Genomic DNA, 8,030 nt, shown 5'->3' on the forward strand with positions numbered 1-8,030 from the left:
GCCACTGTGTGTTCTGTATCTGGTAATCCCCGTAATTGCAGCCTGTGGGTCTGACTCTGCTATCTAAGGTTTTTGCAGTTTTTTTCCTCTATTTTCTTCTAAAACATATTATGAGTAAATGTTGGCTGGAAAAACTATAAGGCCTGTTTGAGGATGTCTTTCTTTTAGAGAGAATTTACCTCTACTTCTGCCAGCATGTTGTGGGTCTAACTAACTGGGGAAATGATGAGGTAATTTTTTGACTTGGAGGTTTGGGCAAGTAGAGTGAAATCCATATTTCATAGTATTAGATCCTATGTACCTTCTAATCAGGCCTAATAAATACTAATGTCTGGGCTATGTTTTGTTGTCTTTTTTTTTTTTAAGACACTGTCCCCATCTTTCTTACTTTTCATCCCCCCAGAGATAACGAGTATCCTAGAGTTGGTGTGTATAATTCTCATCCATAGTTTAATATGATTTCATAGCAAGTATGTATTCATATATAGTTATATTACATGTTATAACATTTATAATTATAGTAACATATAATTATTGTTAATATTGTGTTTAAAATTTTTTTTTACAATTCTTATGCAACCTGATCTTTATACATTTCTCTGCTGGTGAACAGGTAGAGCTTTTTGATTTTGCATTAACTATTAACAAACAACATTGACAGGAATATCAGGCTTTATGGCACAGAGCAATCCACGTGGTGAGAGAAAAGACCACCAGAGAGGGAACATTTGGAGCAGAGAGGAAAAGAGATGGTCAAAGCAAGTGAGGAGAGCTAAGTGCAAAAGGCACTAATCCTTCTTGGAATGCAGGGTCCACTTCTTGGACACGACACCCCTTAAGGAACGAAATTAATCATCCAGCCAAGGAGTTCAGAAAGAGCCAGGTGGGTTGGGGGGGGGGGGGCGGGAGGGAGAGGAGAAAGAGGAATGGTTCCCCAAAGGCTCCTTCAATTGGGTTGAGGTGGACTGGGGGCCCGCCTGAGCCTGGCTGGATTAGTACCCAGTCCCTCAGGTCACTCTGAGACTTGGCCTCCTGTCGATCAACAGATGGAGCCTCTTCCTCTCGCAGCCGCAGGTTTATAAACCCTATATTCGCGATGAAAGAAAAAAGGGAGGTTCTGTCTGGTTAGAAGGATAATAAATCTTGTAGGAAGCCAAATTTCTCATCAAGGAATTTTACTCTCCACCTTCCATTCTTTATAGCTGGAAAAAGAAAAAAAAAACTCCATCCATGACCCCGACGTGACTTGAACACGCAACCTTCTGATCTGGAGTCAGACGCGCTACCATTGCGCCACGAGGTCACAGCGAGCAGGCGACTCTGCATCGCTAAAGGCCTTGCTGCGCCGGTGCGGTCCCGCGGCTCAGACACCCACGCTGGAATACCGTCCTCCCGACCCTCAGCACACCGCCCACAGAAGGAGCTCGGAAGTCTCGCTTCCGGGATTTTGGGAAACTCGCTTCTGGGGCATTCGAATCCGAACGCGGCGTCGCGGACTCGGGCTCCGCCTTTCGGTGCCCGGGCAACTCACGACGCCGGGGCGGGGGCCTGGTCGGGGTGGTCGCGGGGGCGAGAGGAGGCTGCGGGAACTGGGACTCGGGTGCGGGGCCGAGGGAGCGGCCCCAGAAGTTGAGGGGCCTAACTCGTCCGACGCTCCGACCCGTCTTCATAAAATGGCGACCGCAAGCGGCCTGAGGGCGGAGTTCCCTACGCGGGGTGGCGGGGACCCCGCGGACCTGGGGTGTCCCCTCGCGTCACTGCCCCCCGACGGGGAAAGTACAGGCAACTGCACCTCCCATTGCCCGGAAACTGCGCGAGATAAACAAACTTGAAGCGCAACAATTTTATTATTTTTATATAATAGAAAAAAAATGTTGTCTTTGAAGAGAGTTGGAACAGTAACCGAATAAAATTGGAATCTTTCAAAACCGCATCAGCAGGAGATCACCCCTGCTACCATCGCTGTGCCCTGTGTTTCTTTTTGGAGATTTTTACTAGCCACGTAGACACCCCAAATATATTTTTTTTACCTTTGAATTGACAGCGCATTTTAGGGGGAAATATTGATGAACGTTCACAAAAACTTGTGTATCCAGCCTCCAAAGAAAACGTTTACATCCCCTTCCAGTCACCTCACTTTTGATTTTTTTCACTTGTTTCATTGCCCGCACACTTTAATTCATATTTGTCACTAGTGTAATTTTAAATGGCTTATTGCCCACCTCGTGGGAATCTTAAGTTCTTGATTTTGGACACTTGTTTCCTCCCTATTAAATAAAAGTATTTTATAAGTATTTAATAATACTTTTAAATGAAAGTATTTAAAAGTATTTAATAAATAAGATCTTAGATTAAAAAGTGATTAAAGAAAGAGCACTATTCCGGTGTTTACTTAAGAACATGAAGCAAATTATCTTAACTACAGCACCTACAGGGCCTGATGTTCCGTAGAGAAGGAAAGATTTGGAATGGATCCTGGTCTTTGCGTAAGGAAAAGAGAGACTATTGTGCTCCAGGTGAAGTCTGGGATGGAGGAGTCTTCCCCCTGTACCCCCATCTCCCCTCAGCTAAGACCACCAGAGCTTCTACAAGACCAAAAAGAAAGTGAAGAGGAACTCGATGGATTCCTTCTCTTGGTGGGTGTCTGAGCCAAATAAGACACAGTCAAGATGGAGTACACAAAGCACAAGTATTTATATCCTTGTTGCAGTGGAACTAGTCTTTGCAAAGAAACCATCTCAAAGAGAACAGTTAGGTCAAGTTACATAGTATTATTTATTGTGGGAGGGGGATCTCAGGAATGTTTATTCCCAATGCTGCATCTTCTAGTTCTTTCCTTCAGCCAGGGAGGGAAGGTCTGGGGAAATATATACCTTCAGGAAAACATGCAAATTTGTGATCTACATGAGTCTTACCTCATCTAGGTTTATGGTCAAGAAGCTAGTGTAAATGTTGCCTATGCTTAGTGACTTGCGCCAAAGGAACATTTCTTACCTCTTACTACCACATGCTTACAACAGGAGTCTTGGCAATTTATGTGTTTGTGGTCAAGTGTGAGAATAACAGGCTTTGGGGATTAAGTGTGAGTTTTGAGGGGCTGCCCCAAGGCTGTCAGAGAAGCAGGGAGCAGAGGCCCTCTCTATGCCTGCCCTCCATGGGGAAGTGTCAGCCCAGTCCATGGCATGATTACCGCTTCTGTCTCTAGGTAGCAAGAAAGATATGCATTATTTTTGCTGGCCCAGAGGTGAATTGGACCCTGTTGGGGGGTGAAGGATTGGGGGGACTCAGAACTAGGACATGAACGAGATGCTATACCACTGAAGTCTGAATTTGGTTTCAGGCTGATCACCCTCAGACTTCCTTCCCTCTTCCCCTTGAAGCCCTCCAGCACTGGGCATGAATCAAAATTGCTGTGAGGAAAAGCCAGTGTCTTTCCCACAGAGGTCAAGAATCCAGAATATACTGGTAGGAATGCCTCACAACCCAGGAAAGATCAGTGATATGCTTGAAACCCCTGCTCTGATTTTTTAATATACCTGTCATGTCCTCTCCTAGGATGTGGAACCAAAATCTGACTTTTATTCTGATGTGGAATTGCCCTTAAATTACAGTATGTTGATATAATTGGATGAAGGGATTAAGGCAATTCATGCCAATATGGTTAGAGTCCTGCTTGGCAAAGCAAAGACTAGAATGAAGCCAGAGGCCTTCGGGAAGTTGTCAGGGTATAATCCTCATATAAATATTTGTTCATCAGAGATTCTTGCATTTTTTTTAAAAATTGCATTATTTATTTATTTATTTATTTTTATATTTTTTTAATAAATTTTATTTTTATATTCCCCATACAATTGCAACCCCCCCATTCTGATCCCAATCCCACCCCTCCCGCCCCCCACCCCCCCCAAAAGTGTCTCTGTTTCATAGTTTTTTTGTTGATTCTGAAAAAATTGCATTATTTATAATATATTTTAACTGCTGAGTTTTTGGGCAGTGCAAACACACACACACACACACACACAATTGAATTTTGCACCAAAGAGAATTCCTCATTGCTTTCCCCTGTTCTGACCCTGCTGCTCACTGAAATTCAGCTGCGGTCACAACTGCTTCCTCATTTTAGGACTAAACTATTTTTTAAATTTCTGTAAAACATAGAAATTTCCAAAATTACAGTTAATGTTCAAATAAATACAAGAGATGATAATCAACATTGTCAAGAATGTGGGGAAGCTTTCTTAGGTAAGACTGAAAAAGAATAAATTGTTTTTCTAGCTTTTTTTATTATAATGCGGCAAATATTTTTTAATGCTTTGTTCAAACATTTCCTTTTCTAGAAAATATGCACTAAAGAAACAGTTAAGGATGACTGCAAAGATGTTCTTTAAGATTGTTCTCATGAATATTGTGTTTGTAAGAATGAAGCACCAGGAGCTATCTTGATTGCCATGTTACACAATTTCAATCTAGATTTCCAAGGGAGTAAGGCAGAGAATCTAGACTGGGGACTTCCCTTTCTGAGTGACTATATTGATACAAGGCTACTGGAAGAAAAGGGATTTAAATGGTGAGAACTGTGGAGGAGAACAGGTGCAGGGATTAAGCCAAGAACTTCTGTGGCATTGAGAAAAACAAGTTAAGTTTGATTTCTCAGGGGCCTCCCTGGTAGTGCAAGCGGTTAGGCACTGTACTGCGAAGCAATCCGAAGCCTCTGCAGCACAGAGTTCGATTCCTCAGCTGGCCAGGGAGCAACCCATATGGTGCAGCAGACCTCTCCTGTCTCACCCACTGCTCCCCTCAGCAGTGTATTTCAGTCAGCCTGCCTGTTCTGTTCCCCACTCTGTCTCTGCTGAATCTTCTCACCCCCCGCATCTCTGGCCTATACCCCAGCTCTTGTATGCATAAATAAATAAATCTTTAAAAAAAAAGTTTGACTTCTCCATATCCGCTTAGATTAATGTCATCTCAGACCTGGGCAATGGTCATATTTGTTAAACAAGAATAGTCTTTAACTGGCTCCTATTTTCTATGGGGCCGAAAATGTTCCAACTCTCCAAAGCCTATTGAATATGTCCTCTATCTTTCAGATTTACACATTTCTCCCTGAATTATGAACATTTATTTAAGTCTATTTAAATGAGGTTAGGAGGCTACAGAATGCCTAACCATGTGTAAATTAGCAAACTACAGCACCCAACTTGCCTTGCGTCTTCCACAGGAATTGATGCTGCTTCCTCCTATAGTGGACCTGGGTAGGAGATCTCCAGAGGTTATTTAAGGGTTTGTAAGCCTGTGGTTGAGAAATGTGAAGGTAGGTCTTACCAAGAATGCACTTTCCAATCTTTCCTCTTTTCTCTTGTTTTCAAATAAGCCCATTATGTTGTTGGGATAACTGATAGGTTTTGTTTTAGGTTAACACATCAAACTCCAACCAAGGACTTGAAAACTGAACCCTAAAAAGAAAAGCCTGGTGCCCTGTGGAGAGGGTTATCTCTGTAAAATGCAGTTTTGAGGATTGGGCTTATTGCAGATTGGGGTCTTGGATGAAAATGCTATACCAGGGGAGTGACTGGAAATGGGAGCAGAATTAGATGGGGTGGTGGTGTCAGGTCATCAGCCCAGTGAGCAGCTGCTAGTTCCTGCCAGTGGATGAGGAGCCCCAGCTCCAGAGCAAAGTGACTGTGGAGGGATCCCACGACTGATGGAAGAGGTTGAGCACCGGTACCACTGCCTTGTTCAGTCACTGGCAAGAACCACCCCTGGAGGCTGGCATCTTGGCTTGCCAGCTTCAGTGGTCAAAAGGCAAACTGGAGGCTGCTAACATCTCCACTCTTCAAAAGGAAAAATGTCCTTGAAACTGAATTCATCAGGAGTATTCTCAGGAAGTCAAGGTGCTGAAATACGGAGCCCCAGATAGAGGCTAGGTCTCCTGCAAGCTGCAGCCTCCTGATGGACAGAAATAATCAACCATAAGCTCCTAAGAGGGAGACTGAAGTTGAGTTTGGCTGCTACATAGAAGTAAAAAAAGAGAAAAAAATGCAGCTGGAGAGGTGAACTGAACACATTTAGGTTTTCATGACAACTTTGAAGCCAGGTTTTCATTCTTTACTGTGCTTCAAAAACCTTGATTAGGGAAAAACCCTTCCTTAAAATAGGAAAATCCAGAAGGATTACAAGTGAAAACAGTTGTTATGTCCTTCCCCCTTCTTAAAATGTCTGTGACCTATTAGGTTTTTGCATGAGTTTAAATTCACGTAAATTTTGCTAAGTAGTCAGGGTTTGAATGCTTTTCACTGGTCTCGTTAGAAGGCTGCCATGTCAGAGATGGAGGCAGTGGGATGGAGGCAGGGGACTATCTTAAGCTCCCCCAATGTACCACTTCAGCATGTAGATTATGTTGAGCTGAAGGCGATCAAGACCCAGCTGACTCAGGAAAAATCTTTCACCTTTTTCTTAATTACCTAAAAGAATTTATCAATATATAGGAAGCCTGAGCCAGAAAGAAAACTATTACGTGACATAACTTTTTATTTGAATGACCGATCTGTAAGGCAGAGCAAACATCTAATTGTCAAATATTTGCTCTTTTTTGTCATGCTTGTTTACCCTCCTCCCCTTTGAAGTTTCAGGCCTCTAACCCATTCCTGATCGAAAGATGGCATCTACACTTTATTTGTCTGACTTGCCCTTGAGTATCATGTTTTTTTGTGGCTCTTTTACGTAAGAAATTGAATTTGTTTTTCCCCAGTTAATCTTTCTTGTATCAATTTAATTATTAGACTAAACAAAGAACCAAGAAGGTTAGATTTTAAAATGTTCATTCCCTACACCCTTTATTTACGTTGGAGAAATAAAATGCTGGAAGCATAAAGTCATGCCTGTTGGGATAACAGCTATGGGTGTAGCTAGCAAGAAACAAGAAGTTCAATCCAGGCAGTCCCTTTGTGACAGTCAGTGTGACTTTCTTGATATCTTCTCCCCCCCATGTGACAATGTTGGCTAAACTCATCTTTGGAGATGTTTTCCAGCCTAGAGATCTGCACTCAGCATTTTACTAACCCCAAAGGCCATGCTTACTGATGCATGAGTGGGGGCTACGTGCAGAGAGGGGTCTTTATGGCATACTTCCAATAATAGCAAAATAAACATGATCCCATCTTTATAAGGTAAAAACTGTTCTCTTTCAATGTGTCATATGATTTTAACTGTAAAAGGGAAAGCCTTGTCCCTATTGTTTATCAGAATCTAATTATGGGCTTAAAATGCTTTCAGCCACAGACAGGGGGAGGTGACATGGAAATTATGAGGAAATGTTATGAGGAAATTATGAGGAAAAGCATGTGACCACGGGGAACCCAGGCACCCTAAATGGTTAAGGGTTACGTACACACTGTAAATACCTCAGGTGAGCGCAAATCCAAGTACCCTGTGTGTCCCTTTATCCCTTAAACCAGCACAGCTTCTCCCTTGGGGGAAAGAGAAGTGTGCAATGTGTGTCCATCATTTCAGCTTTTCAGAGGGCTGGTAGAGTCTCTCCTGACTTGTAAGGCTAACAGAACCAGCCTAGTTTGGATCATTGGGGGGCAAAGAAGAGTGGGGACAGCTTTCTACAGCACCAGTGGGCCTGTGTGCTAGAGACAGAGGCCAGAGCAAAGTGGTGTGATGGGGAGAACATGCAAAATGTAGCTTCTCCCCCAGGAGGGAGGAATAAGAATAGAGCATGAGTCCAGCTTCCTTACTTTTTTGATTGTTGCTCCTGATCTGGGGAGCTGGCAAATTTTGGATGTCTGAGGGTTGCTTGCTGCTGTGGTGCCAGAGAACTGCAAAGCTACAGACAGACACCAGAGGGAGCAAGAGATTACTGGAAAAGAAAGCAGCCAGTCTTTCTAATTGGGAAATTGCATGCATAAACTCAGAAGGTGCACCCACAAAGGTTTCACAGACCCCAAAAATATTTAGTTGGGGTAACTGGTGAAGGCTTTTGAAGACAAAGAAGAGGAAGAACATTATATAATGATAGAAGAGTAAAT

At 43.0% G+C, this 8,030-nt stretch overlaps 1 non-coding gene across 1 annotated transcript; it reads right to left on the reverse strand.

The window, feature by feature from the left end:
* Window positions 1–1,231: 1,231 nt before the first annotated feature.
* On the reverse strand, window positions 1,232–1,303 carry TRNAW-CCA (transfer RNA tryptophan (anticodon CCA)). The gene has a single exon. It is a non-coding gene; the product is annotated as a tRNA-Trp (tRNA).
* Between the last annotated feature and the right edge of the window lie 6,727 nt (window positions 1,304–8,030).

This window comes from Talpa occidentalis, unplaced genomic scaffold (assembly GCF_014898055.3).
Source record: "Talpa occidentalis isolate TD23 unplaced genomic scaffold, MPIMG_talOcc4v2.1 talOcc4.7, whole genome shotgun sequence".
NCBI classification, from domain to species: Eukaryota; Metazoa; Chordata; class Mammalia; order Eulipotyphla; family Talpidae; genus Talpa; species Talpa occidentalis.